This window comes from Aedes albopictus, chromosome 1 (assembly GCF_035046485.1).
Source record: "Aedes albopictus strain Foshan chromosome 1, AalbF5, whole genome shotgun sequence".
NCBI lineage: Eukaryota > Metazoa > Arthropoda > Insecta > Diptera > Culicidae > Aedes > Aedes albopictus.
In genome coordinates this window covers 231,078,348-231,093,315 of record NC_085136.1, presented here as the reverse complement: position 1 = coordinate 231,093,315, position 14,968 = coordinate 231,078,348, and the positions used below count along the sequence as shown (strand labels likewise).

Below are 14,968 nucleotides of genomic sequence, written 5' to 3'. Positions count from 1 at the left end.
GAAACCTCCTAGAATCTTATATGGAATGTTAAAAAAATAGCTTTCATATTCTGGAATATTGTATCTTTTGTTAACTGCCAAATAATCTTGAATCGATTAACAAATGGATAAGAAAATCAGCGAGATGCACTTTGTCTAATATCTCTTAATCAGTCGAATAAATTAGCTCAGAAGTACTTGGTATTCATGGTTATGGTGTAAAAAGGACAAAAATAATCAGTGCTGAAAATTTCATTTCGTCATATCTAAATTCAATCACCTACAGCTCATTTTAGAAGCTGAACCTGAGAATATGATATATCAAAAACGTGTGCGGCTAGATCAGTTCTGCAAGAAAGTCACGGAAAAACGATATTTTTCGAATATTTAGGGTAAATGTCACGGACTACCTTTAAAAAATGCCAAATGATATTCACCGTGAATATCATTTGCATTTTTCGAAGGTAGTCCGTGACATTTACCATAAATATTCGAAAAATATCGTTTTTTCCGTGACTTTCTTGCAGAACTGATCTAGCCGCACAAGTTTTTCATATATCATATTCTCAGGTTCAGCTTCTAAAACGAGCTATACGTGATTGAATTTAGATATGACGAAATGAATTTTTCAGCACTGAAAATAATATATCTACTAGGTTAATCAGTTTTGGCATTAACTAGGTATTTTGGCTGTCCGGTTCTTGCATTTTTCCCACAATATATAAATTCAAAGCTTTCATTTAACATATTGTTAGTTTTCATAAAATTCCTGTGTATTTGCAATTTGTTAATTATAATTTTGCTGAAAACAATAACCTGCTAGAATACACTTTGTATGAGATCAGCATAATTTATTGAAAAATAATTTCCCATAGACTGGTGAAAACAAATGCAAGATAACAAGTGAATATAATAATAAAAAAAAGAATTTATTGAAATATTCTTCGTAAGATATCTCAGTAATCAAATGTCGAATCGAAATAAAATTTCAGGGCCTTATACAAGGATATTGTAGCTTTCATTTGGTGATTAGAGAACCCAAATCGGTTGACAGATGGCTGAGATATTTATTATGGTACCCTTGGTCCAAAATCTCTCAAAAAGTTAACCTGTATTACTCCCAATTACTCTTTGAAAGATATCTCGGTAATCAAATGTCCAATCCTAATGAAATTGTATAGGGTTCTACTAGAATGTTGTAGCTTTCATTTGGTGTCAGGATAACCAAAATCGGTTGACAGACGGCTAAGATATTTATTATTATACAATTGGTCAAAAATCTCAAAAAGTTTAGTTGTATAAATCCTAAGTACTCTTCGAAAGATATCTCTGTAACCAAATGTCCAATCGAAATAAAATTTCTGGGTGATCTACTAGGATGCTGTAGCTTTCATTTGGTGCCAAGAGAACCCAAATCGATTGACAAACGGCCGAAATATTTATTATGATACACTTGGTCAAAAATCTTAAAAAGTTTAGAAGTATGACTCATAAGCACTCTTCGAGAGATATCTCAGTAACCAAACGTCCAATCGAAAAAAAATTCAATAGCGTTCTACTAGGATGTAGTAGCTTTCATTTGCTTCCAAGAGAACTCAAATCGGTTGACAGACGGCTGAGAAACGTGCGTGACTTTTTTTTGTAACGCACATACACACACACACACACATACACACATACACACACACACACACATACAGACATTTGCTCAGTTCGTCGAGCTGAGTTCATTGGTATATGAGACTCGGCCCTCCGGGCCGCGGATCGAAAGTCGGTTTTTCGAGCGATATTTATACCCTTCTTATGGGTGTAAGAAGGGTAAAAATCTGTTGACAAACGGCTGAGAAATGTATTATGATACATTTTATCAAAAATCTCTCAAAAGCGTAAATTTCATTACTCCTTAGTACTCGTGGAAAGATATCTCAGAAACAAAATGTCCAAACGGCATGAAATTTAATAGCATACTACTTGGATGCTTTCATTTGATGCTGAGAGAACTCAAATCGATTGACACACGGCTGATTCATTTATTATGAAGCATTTTGTCAAAGACCTCTTAAAAAGTTAAGTTGTATTACTCCAAAGTACTCCATGAAAGATATCTCGGTTACAAAATGTCCAATCGGAATGAAATTCAAAAGCGTTCTTCTAGGGTGCAGTAGCTTTCGTTTCGAGCCTTAAGAACCCGATTCGGTTGATAGACGGCTGAGAAATTTATGGTGATACACTTTGTCAAAAATATCTAAAATAATTAAGTTGTACTACTCCCTAGCACTCTTTGAAAGATATCTCGGTAACCGAACGTCCAATCAAAAAAAAATTCAATAGCGTTCTACTAGGATGTAGTAGCTTTCGTTTGGGGCCTTAAGAACCTAAATCGGTTGATAGACGGCTGAGAAATTTATGGTGATACACTTTGTCAAAAATATCTAAAATAATTAAGTTGTACTACTCCCTAGCACTCTTTGAAAGATATCGCGGTAACCGAACGTCCAATCAAAAAAAAAATTCAATAGCGTTCTACTAGGATGTAGTAGCTTTCGTTTGGGGCCTTAAGAACCCAAATCGGTTGATAGACGGCTGAGAAATTTATGGTGATACACTTTGTCAAAAATATCTAAAATAATTAAGTTGTACTACTCCCTAGCACTCTTTGAAAGATATCTCGGTAACCGAACGTCCAATCAAAATAAAATTCAATAGCGTTCTACTAGGATGTAGTAGCTTTCATTTGCTTCCAAGAGAACTCAAATCGGTCAACAGACGGCTGAGAACCGTGAGTGACATTTTTTTGTAACATACATACACACACACACACACACACACATACACACACACGCACATACAGACATTTGCTCAATTCGTGGAGCTGAGTTGATTGGTATATGTGACTCGGCCCTGCGGGCCTCGGATCGAAAGTCGGTTTTCCAAGCGGTATTTATACCCTTCTTATGGGTGTAAGAAAGGTAAAAAGTGGGACATGGGAATTTACTCAGAAACTATTGGAATTAGCGTTATGTGGTCTTCTACAATGTTTCTCCATTTTACAAGTACTTTATTTTGATGTTATAAAATTTCACTTAAGGGTGGTATACACTTAGATAAAAAAATTACCTTTTTTATTTTACGTCAAAATTGAAAAATGTCTAAGAAAACATTGTAGATAATGTATTTAGAAGAAACTTTGTCGAAGACCAAAAAATTCTATCTCGCAGTTTAACAAAGTTATAGGGCAAACAAAAATGGTGTATATGTTCCTTAAAATCGATTTTTCAAAATATCTTTTTAGAATGAATTTTCCCAGTTTTCCAATGTTCAGGAAAGTTGTAGATACTGCAAAAATACACATTTTTTCTGAAGACAGCAAATGGCTATCTTTTCGTTTAAAAGACTTAGGAATGTTTTTCTTACTTTTTTATACCAACTTTATGGGGATAGATCATACAGAATAGCGGATATTAGCAGCTAATTTCCACGTTATGTTTTGCATGAACTAACACCCTTTCGATACATATGCAAATCACAACGGGATCGAGCGGGATTCACTACACTTTTTCAATTTATGTATCTTAAGATTTTAACACAAATACCCCACTTCAAGGGGGCGATTGCTCCGACAAGTTTGGGAACCATTGTTCTAGAAGGTGCCTGGCATTTCTGGTAGTTTAGCGCATGGTCAATAATGCATTAATGCTATTTTTGAAACCAATCCACTAGATGTAAAATTCACAATACTTTCTAGAATGACCAAAGGCAAAATCACACAAAATAAATATTTGTTAAATAGGAATCATACAAAAATAATTTTAATGAAATGTAAGGATTCTGTTCACCATAGGCAGAATAAATCGGGGTTTTCTTGTCTCTTTGTTTGAAACCTCAAAACCATCCCAGCATATTAGGTTATCTAATCTTGTTGAATATTTTTTATTAGTCCAATCGAAATAAAATTTCTGGGCGATCTACTAGGATGCTGTAGCTTTCATTTGGTGCCAAGAGAACCCAAATCGATTGACAAACGGTCGAAATATTTATTATGATACACTTGGTCAAAAATCTTAAAAAGTTTAGAAGTATGACTCATAAAAACTCTTCGAGAGATATCTCGGTAACCAAACGTCCAATCGAAAAAAAATTCAATAGCGTTCTACTAGGATGTAGTAGCTTTCATTTGCTTCCAAGAGAACTCAAATCGGTTGACAGACGGCTGAGAAACGTGCGTGACTTTTTTTGTAACGCACATACACACACATACACATACACACATACACACATACACACACACACACATACAGACATTTGCTCAGTTCGTCGAGCTGAGTTCATTGGTATATGAGACTCGGCCCTCCGGGCCTCGGATCGAAAGTCGGTTTTTCGAGCGATATTTATACCCTTCTTATGGGTGTAAGAAGGGTAAAAAAGCTTTTCCTACATACATTCCGTGATATTTTTGCTACTGTTTATTAAGCTCAAATATTACAAAGAGATAGTAGCTTTTATGTATTTGATGCAATTGCATTTTCATGTATAACTAACTTGTGTAACCAAATATGATCATAAAAAATCTGTTGACAAACGGCAGAGAAATGTATTATGATACATTTTATCCAAAATCTCTCAAAAGCGTAAATTTCATTACTCCTTAGTACTCGTGGAAAGATATCTCAGAAACAAAATGTCCAAACGGCATGAAATTTAATAGCATACTACTTGGATGCTGCAGCTTTCATTTGATGCTGAGAGAACTCAAATCGATTGACACACGGCTGATTCATTTATTATGAAGCATTTTGTCAAAGACCTCTTAAAAAGTTAAGTTGTATTACTCCAAAGTACTCCCCGAAAGATATCTCGGTTACAAAATGTCCAATCGGAATGAAATTCAAAAGCGTTCTTCTAGGGTGCAGTAGCTTTCGTTTCGAGCCTTAAGAACCCGATTCGGTTGATAGACGGCTGAGAAATTTATGGTGATACACTTTGTCAAAAATATCTAAAATAATTAAGTTGTACTACTCCCTAGCACTCTTTGAAAGATATCTCGGTAACCGAACGTCCAATCAAAAAAAAAAATTCAATAGCGTTCTACTGGGATGTAGTAGCTTTCGTTTGGGGCCTTAAGAACCTAAATCGGTTGATAGACGGCTGAGAAATTTATGGTGATACACTTTGTCAAAAATATCTAAAATAATTAAGTTGTACTACTCCCTAGCACTCTTTGAAAGATATCTCGGTAACCGAACGTCCAATCAAAATAAAATTCAATAGCGTTCTACTAGGATGTAGTAGCTTTCATTTGCTTCCAAGAGAACTCAAATCGGTCAACAGACGGCTGAGAACCGTGAGTGACATTTTTTTGTAACATACATACACACACACACACACACACACACATACACACACACGCACATACAGACATTTGCTCAATTCGTCGAGCTGAGTTGATTGGTATATGTGACTCGGCCCTGCGGGCCTCGGATCAAAAGTCGGTTTTCCAAGCGGTATTTATACCCTTCTTATGGGTGTAAGAAGGGTAAAAACGTACTGAACTATGAAAATACGTTCAAAAGTTGTTAGCTATTAAATGTTCAAGTTAAGAATTCTTAAATAGCTCATTAATTTACTACCCTTCATGTGATATTGAACTGTTGTACTTGGTCCACTCTGACTGAACATAAAAATTGAAAATGGTAATCAGTGTAATAATAGAAATATCAAATGCACACTTCCTGCTCACATTATACACTACTCCAATTAGCTGTTGTACTACTTGTGCATTATTTTTTCATCAAATATGTAAAAACTTGAGTGTGAACTGTAGTTGGTTGAAGATTTTCCAAAAACCGTTCAGTCAGAGTGGACTAAGTACAATCAGTTACTTAGCAATTTCTCGCTTTCAAGCTTTATTTTACGTTTTTCGCGATCAATACAGAGCGATGCTGTGATGAATAGTTATTCAGATTTATGGCAAAAATTCAAGAACATTTGTTGAAAAACTCAAATCTTATAGAGTTGCAAACTTTAAAGTCGTTTTTCTCGAAATTAAGTGAAAGACACATGGTCCTCTCTGACTTCACGCCGACCAAATGTATCTTTTGATATTTAAAAATTAGTGCTCTGTAAAGTAGATGTAATTTGAAGTTGCTTAAAATGGTCAAAAAATGTTTTTTTATGTCTGAGCAAAGTTGAAAAGAAACAAATCTCACAAATAAAATATTTAATAATATTTCTTTAATTTGGAGAATTTGTTAAATAACTCGACTGTTCTTCAAAATATCAAGATAATTGAAAGGAAATGCAAAAATGTGAAGCACAATATGTTATATTCTGAAAACATATTGGTAGAAATCATCAGAGCAGTTCATTTTATTTATTTAACAAAGTGCATTTATAATTTCTGTAACAGTCTATACTTCTTGGAATTCTTCTAGGGATTCCTGGTGGTATTCAAGACAATCTTCCTGTGATCATTTCAGAAGTTCCTCCAGTGATTCTTCCAGGAATTCCTTCAGAGATATTTTTCAGAGATTCTTTTGGAAATTCCCATGCAATTCTTCCAGGAGCTTATATTGGCCTTCCTCTGGGAGTTGTGGCTAGGATTCCTCAAGCAACTCCTGCTGCAATTCTTCCAGCAATTTCTCTCCTCCAAAAGTTCTCAGTGTGGCATCTTCAGAAATTCTACTAGGGCTGTTCTTCTGGATTTTTTTCTGGAAAATTCCCCTGGGATTTAAAGAAAAATCCCTTCGATGATTCTTACATAAATTTCTTCAAGGTTATATCCAGGACTTCCTACAGAGGTTCTTCTAAAACGCGACAGGGGATTTCTCCATGAACTTCTATTGGCTTTATGAATTCTAGCTGTTGTTCTTCAAGCAATTCCCATAAGGACTCCTTCAGAAATAATTCTAGGGATTTCTCCTGGCATACTTACTTGCTGAAATACCTTAGGGAAATCTTGCTGAAATTCCTCCAGAAATTCCTCTTGTGATTCCATCAGTGATTCCTTTAGTATATTTCTACTGATTCTTTCAAGGAGAATTGTAGGTATTCCTTCAGGCATTTGATAGAGGAACTTCTCTTAGGATACCCCCGGCATTCCTGATTCTAGGATTTCTCTAGAAATTACTTAAATAATACCTCCCGGGATTCTAGAAATTCCTCTAAATATTCCAGGCAATCTTCTTGAGTTTCATTCAGAAATTCCTCCTGCTCTTCCTTCAGAGCTTTCTCTATAGATTCTTCCAGAATATCTCTACCGGTACTTACAGGGCTACTCTAGATATTCCAAGGATTTTTTTATTTCTCCATTCATTCCTGATGGGGTTTCTCTAGAAATTCTTGTATTGTTTCATCCAGAAATTCCTCCTAGAATTTCTGCTGAGATTTCTACAATGATACATCCCATAATCCTTCTAAGAATACCTCCTGATATTTTTTCTGTGACTTCTTCAGAAGCCCTACGGTGATTCCTTGAGGAATTTTTATCCAAGGATTCTGACATAAATTTCCCATTGGATTCCTCCTGGAACTCCTCTTGTCTTTCATCCAGAAACACCTTCTGAGATTCCATAAGCGATTCCTGCTGCTTCTGAGGTTTCAGGAATGTATCCTCCAGAAACTCTTATTGTGATACCTGCAGGAATCTGATTTCTCCTTGCATTCTCGCTGGGATTCATTTAGGCAGTTTTCTTATGATTCTATCAGAAATCACTGTGATTCTTCCAGGATTTTTTTTAAAAGACTGATCCAGGAATTCCTCTAGAAATTTTATTCATGGTTGACTCTAGAAATTAATCATGGTATTACTCGTGGAACACCTCTTGGCTTTCTCAAAATAATTACAGCTGAAGGGATCCCAATAGAAACCTCGAGAGGAATCCCTAAACAAATTTCGGGAATAGTTGGAATTTCCAGAGAAATCCTTGGAATCTTGGATGTATTACTAGAGAAAAACTTGTAACTAATTAGAAGGCACAGAATGTTGCTAACTGACAAATTGAGATATGAATTTGTGAAAAAAATCGCGTTCTGGTGGCATTCGAAGCCACGACTCCGTATTTGATAGACAGTATGGCCATTTCTTTGAAGGTTCCTTCGGCATGGTAGTTTTATTATTATTATTTTTTTTAATTACTGCGGAGGTGTTATTTAATCAGCAATTTCATTGATTTTTTTCCATTTTTTTCAAAGGCTTTGTCTTCTGAAATTATTTCTGCAATTTATTTTTCAGTTATTTTGCAAATCTCTCAGGCAATTTTAATTTGATTACTTTTGTAATTCTTTTTAATTTAATTGTATTTATATTTATTGATTCCAATTTTATTTTTAATTTTTATTTACGTGTATTTTAACATTTGCTAATTTTACACTACATCCGAAAATTGCTGAACTGGAAATTCAAGAATTCTCAACAGGGTTCCTATGAAATTCATGAAAAACTTCCTGATAAATTCCCAAAAAAAATGCCGGAAAAATTTACATACACATTACCATAGAACTTTCAAAGTAGTTGGCAAAAGAATTCATGTAAGAATTACCAGAGGAAATCCTGAAGAAAATCTTAACGCTTTTTTTAAAGGAAATTGCTCAAATTCAATCTCTAAATAAATTGCCGAAATATATTCTAAAATAATTTCCACAAACATTCACAAAAAAAAAATCTAAAAAATTCCCAAAGAATTTTCCGAAATCATCAAAGGAATTTCTGAAGACATTAGAAGAATTCTAAAATAATTGCCGTAGAATCACCGTGACATTTTTTTTTTCAAATAAATTGTCGAAGGAAATCGTTAAGACATTTGCTGAATCAATTTTCAAAGGAATTACCGAAGAAGTTCCCAAAGTAATAAGCGAAGTTTCCAAAATTTCCCAAGGAATTGCAGATGAAATTCCATAAAGAATTTTTAATGCAAGTAACATGGGAGTTGCCGAAGGTTTTCCGAAATCATCTGCTGCAGAATTCCGAATCACTGGAGAATGCTAGAAGAAATTGTCTAAAGAATGTTCATTAAAATTATAGAAGCGGTTTCTAAAAGAATTTCCGAAGAAGTTTTCTAAGGATTTGGCGAAGGAATACCGAATAGCATACTTAGATAATGAAAGTCCAAAAAATCGATGAAAATCCCAAAAAAGTAGAATTACTGTAGATTGAAAAAACAAATGTGAGGAAGTTCCCAGAGTCATTGTTTAATGTATAATTAAAGGCTTCACAAAAATAATTCCCAAATTAATTGCATGAAGATTAATAGGCGAATTTCAAAAAGTAAATATCAGTGACATTAAAAAAAACAGTGCTTGAAAAACTACTAAAAAATTGACAAAGGAATTGCCGAGCAAACATTTTAAAAGATTTGCCAATGAAATAAAAAAAAAACAAATCATCTCCTAGTCCTAGTGGAATGGCCGATGAAATTTTCAAAGGATACGTGAAAGCTGTTTATATCAAATTCTAAACAAATTACCAAATAAATTCTTAAAGAAATTGCTGAAGTAGATCCAAAGATTTTATTTGCCTTTGAATTTACCGAGAAATTAAAATTAAATAAATTGCAAAATTAAATTGCCGGGAATATTCCCTGAGAAATACCCGAAACATTGTTTGGCCGAAAACACGAATTTCTTATATTATACGTACAAACCAGATTCGATACAATGTTAGTTTTACGTAAGTCAAAATTTGCGGGCTAATTTCTCCCACGACGCGGTATATCATTATACTAAGGGAACGTTCAAAAATTACGTCCAACATTTAGGGGAGGGGGGGGGGTTCTAGAAAAGTGTGACAGTACGTGTATTGGGTATAGGAAAAGTGCGTGACAGAGGGGGGAGGGGGGGTCTAGAAATCCCGAAAAACGATGGACGTAATATTTGAATCTTCCCTAAGAAGTTGAAAGTGGATCGGTATTTCCTTAAAAAAAAAAAATAAATAAAACAACCTGGAAGCCACTGAAACTGGCACCCTCTAGGCACCCCCTAGGAAAAAATCCTAGATACGCCAATGCATCCACCACAACTGTTACAACAACATTCTCAGCAACCAATTTTACCAAATCAAAATTTCCCAAACAACCAAACACCGATGACAAATCAAAATTTTTTAGGCACACAGTTTGGACGGTAGGCACAATAATTGCAGCCGTCTCTAACTACGTAAATTTATCTTTAGATTTATCAGACACTAGATGTACTTTTATAGTAGATACCGGTGCTGATATATCTGTTATAAAAGCCAATAAGGTGAAACGTACTCAAATATATTTTCCAAACGAGAAATGTTTAATTTCAGGAATCGGACACGATGGAATTTCCTCTTTAGGAAGCGCTTTTACAAAAATTATGGTGGAAGGTGAATACATAGAACAGAAGTTCCATATAGTAGAAAGTGATTTTCCTATTCCGACTGATGGAATAATCGGAAGAGACTTTTTAACAAAATACCATTGCAAAATAGATTATGAACCATGGTTGTTAACATTTACAGTAAACCAGCAACAAATTTCAATCCCAATTGAAGATAATTTCCAGAAAATGTTATTTCTGCCCTCTCGACATGAAGTAACCCGATATGTACCAGGATTAAATTTGAAGGAAGATATGGTTGTATGTTCACAAGAAATTCAACCAGGAATTTTCTGTGGAAATACAATAGTATCGAAACAAGAACCAATTTTTAAACTTATAAACACTACTGATGAATCAGTGTATATAACATATGCAAATTTCAGGCCAAAAATGGAACCATTGAAAAATTTTCACATCAGTAATCCCAGAAAATTTAAGAAACGCACATCAGAGCGGGTATCCAACATTTTGAAAGAAACTAATATGCAATCAATACCAATCCATGCTAGAGAAGAAGTAGAAAAATTAATAACTGATTATGAGGATATTTTTTGCCTCCCAGAGGAAAGTTTGACAATGAATAATTTTTATACGCAGAACATCGAGTTAAGCGACAATGTTCCCGTGTATATCCCAAATTACAAAACAATTTACACACAAGGAGAAGAAATTGAAAGACAAGTGCAAAAGATGTTAAAAGATGACATTATTGAGCATTCAGTTTCTTCTTATAACTCACCAATTCTGTTAGTCCCAAAGAAATCGGAAAATAATGATAAAAAATGGCGTTTAGTAGTAGATTTTCGCCAATTAAACAAGAGAATATTACCTGATAAATTTCCTTTACCGAGGATTGACAGTATATTAGATCAACTCGGTAGAGCCAAATATTTTAGTACATTGGATTTGATGTCAGGTTTCCATCAAATCCCCTTAGATGAAAATTCAAAAAAAATTACAGCCTTTTCGACGAATTCGGGTCATTACCAATTTAAACGATTACCATTCGGATTGAACATTAGTCCGAATAGTTTTCAGAGAATGATGACCATCGCTATGGCCGGATTAACGCCGGAACGTGCATTTATTTACATAGATGACATTATTGTCATAGGATGTTCTGTGAAACATCATTTACAGAATTTAAAAACAGTATTCGATCGTTTGAAAGAATATAATTTGAAATTGAATATATCAAAGTGTAAATTTTTCAGAACAGAGGTCACTTATCTAGGTCACAAAATCACAGATAAGGGAATATTACCTGATGAATCAAAATATGAGACAATCAAGAATTATCCCATTCCAAAAAATGCTGACGAAGTGCGTAGATTCGTTGCTTTTTGCAACTACTATCGCAAATTCATAGAAAATTTTGCTCAAATTGCGTATCCATTGAATCAACTTCTAAAGAAGAACGTTGAATTTATTTGGACTCAAGAGTGCCTAAACGCATTCAACACTCTGAGAAATTGCCTAATATCTCCCAAAATACTACAATATCCTGATTTTACTAAACAATTTATATTAACGATGGATGCTTCTAACATTGGATGCGGAGCAGTTCTGTCACAGATTACAGAAGCAGGAGATCGACCAGTTACTTTTGCTAGTAAAACATTTACGCCAGCTGAAAAGAACAAACCAACTATACTAAAAGAATTGACAGCCATACATTGGGCGATTAATTACTTTAAAGCTTACTTATATGGCAAGAAATTTACTATAAGAACCGACCATAGACCACTTGTTTACCTTTTTGGGATGAAAAACCCCACATCAAAGTTAACTAGAATTCGAATCGACTTAGAAGAGTTTGATTTCGACGTTGTATATATAGCAGGTAAAGAAAATGTGGCAGCTGACGCTTTATCACGTATAGCTATCACATCAGATGAGTTAAAAGCAGTAGATATATTAATAGTAAATACTAGGTCTATGACAAGAAAATTAGATGGCATATCTAATAAACATAAAATAAATGATGATAAAAACACAGAGACTGATCACCTCTCGTGCTATGAAACCGAAAGATACTATGAAACAAGAAAATTAATGAGACTGTCGACAGCAGTACAAAATACTAAAATGAGATTCATGATTTTAAAGCAAGACAACAAAACACTTCATGCACAAGTGCATGAAGATGTTCGAAATGGAAGTCACGCATTAGTGCATGCTCTTCTAGAAATTGAAAAAATTACCAAAGGATTCAAAACAAAGAAAATTGCTATGTCTGCAGACGATAACATACAGAACATGGCTACACCCCATTCGAACTTGTTTACGGCAGAAAAGCAAATCTCCCACAAGATATTTTTCAAAACACGAATGAACCAATATATAACTTTGATTTATACAAAAATGAATTAACATATAAATTACGAAAAGCTCAAGAAACAACAAAAGAAAGATTAATTATACAAAAACAACAAAGAAAAGAACAATTTGACAACAACATTAACCCACTATCAATATCTATCAAGGACATTGTATTCTTAAAAAACGAAAATAGAAGAAAGTTTGATTCACATTATATAGGACCATACCACGTTATGTCAATCTCAGAACCAAATTGCGAAATTAAGCATCTAAATACTGGAAAATCTATAACAATTCATAAAAAACAGACTTATAAAGCAATAGATTAAGTAGTGTTCCACCGAGCCTAACTTGCTAAAAAAAAAATAAGAAAGCAAAAAATAAGTGAAAAAAGCATGTAGGTTAGTTCCTTAGTGAAGTACTAAGAAACGTGAAATTCGGTTAGATTAATCTAGAATTAAAATAACAACAGAAAAATGTAAACATACAAAAATAATAATAAAAAAAAAAACAAAAAAAAAACAACAAAAATTTGTAAGAGTCAACTGGAGAGACTTAAATTTCAGAATAATTCCATTTCATTACATTATTCTCCCTAAGGGGGATGGTGTAGCATACCATTAACGTAAATGCCACAACATTTAGGACCGACTGTAGCAAACCAATCATAGGGGTGGTGGGGGTAAAGTGGACAGGTGGGGTAAAATGGACAGGGTACAGTTTCATGGCTTTTATTGTTTTTCAAAATGTTTTAACGATTGAAGCTTACGCCTAAGCATGAATCATTAGGGGGATTCACTTAACAGCGTAAACTGATTAAACTGATTAAACGTCGCGATCACCAAGGCAATCTTTGATTATTTCATTCGAAAAATCATGAAACATTTCAAATAAGCAGAAAATCAAGGCTTACGCAGCATTTTAATCTGTTTAGTGAGTACCCCTATTATACTTTTTCTGATCTTTAACATTAAAATCAAATAAACCTCTTCAAAATGACAAAAACTTCAAAAATCACGTGAAAAATCGGAAATGATGTAAAATCTGTTTATTATTGCTAAGGTTTTTTCGTGAGTTTTTATCGAACTATTACAAGTTTTACACCCTAAACTAATAAAGTCCACATAGAAGAATATATTCGAACGAAAAAAAAAATTAAGTTTTGTGAAAAAAAAAGTTTTGGAAATAATTTTAACATAATCAAACGGTGGGGGTAAAATGGACAATCGGTTCAATTTCACCAAAATTTCATATTTTTTTTTTTTTTGCAAACTCCAGAATCATCAGCCGTCATACATGTCGTGAGATAGTTGAAGTAAAAAGTTATAAAAAAATATTTTATATCTAAAAAAATCATTTTCATCCAAAACAGTGCTTGTTTTTTACACTATTTTTACAATAATTATTTAAGTGTGTATCAAAGCTTGTTAGTGAAGGTTGAAAACAACAAAATAAAGGTATCGTATGAAATTTGATAGTTTGCATTTAAAAACATAGAAATAATATGCTGTTGTATAACTTTTAACGACTTGTTCATTTTACCCCATCGATTGTCCGTTTTACCCCCACCGATTTTTTTCACGCTATTTTTATGCACGTTTTGGTGAAGAAAATAATCAAAGAAAACAATACTTTTTAAATGTAATCCCTTACAAGATTTCTAGAGTATATCATTACCTTCCATGTTACTCGGAAAAACAGATGGATTTTGCCGCATTTCTACTGGAAACAATCACAATGCTTAGGTTGTCCACTTTACCCCCACCACCCCTACCCACACCGAAAATAACAAACAAGTGCAAAAGCGCACTGTTATGCAATATCAACACAACATATAGAAGTCATTAACCACGAGTGCATCGTTCTATCGACTCTCTCTCCACTTCTGCTTGTGAGGTACGAGGGCCGATAGCATGCGGCGTGGTAGGATCAAATTGCATGGCTAGCGCCTGGCTTAACGTAAAACAAACCATAAGCATTTTTGGTTATTTGTCACTCCAGTCGTCTCACCTATGTATTAAGCTATTTGTTATGTTAAACCTTGAAATGTATTGAACCTTGAAATGTATAAAAGGGACAAGTGTATCTGATGAATAAAGAATTCTGATTCTTAGCTCGACCCAATTGGACGTCTCCAATCTGGCTATCGACTACTAAGTTTGAAGAATCCATAAGCGACCCTTCTGGTTATCACCAGCAAGGCTATCGTCTTGAAGTAAGTCCGCCGCGTTATTCCGCTTCGTGACATGGTCCGTTAAACCATGTAGTGAGTAGTGTTTATTAGTGACATATACCTATAATGCGTAAGGACAACGCAATATAGGAG

At 34.1% G+C, this 14,968-nt stretch overlaps 1 protein-coding gene across 1 annotated transcript in view; it reads left to right on the top strand.

Moving 5' to 3' along the window:
* Positions 1-4,644: 4,644 nt before the first annotated feature.
* LOC109429559 (uncharacterized) overlaps positions 4,645-14,968 on the top strand; it is a 39,474-nt gene continuing 29,150 nt past the window's right edge. Inside the window, exon 1 of the mRNA XM_062846401.1 lies at positions 4,645-5,520. The gene's annotated coding sequence lies outside the window, so the exon portion shown is untranslated. The remainder of the gene's footprint in view (positions 5,521-14,968) is intronic.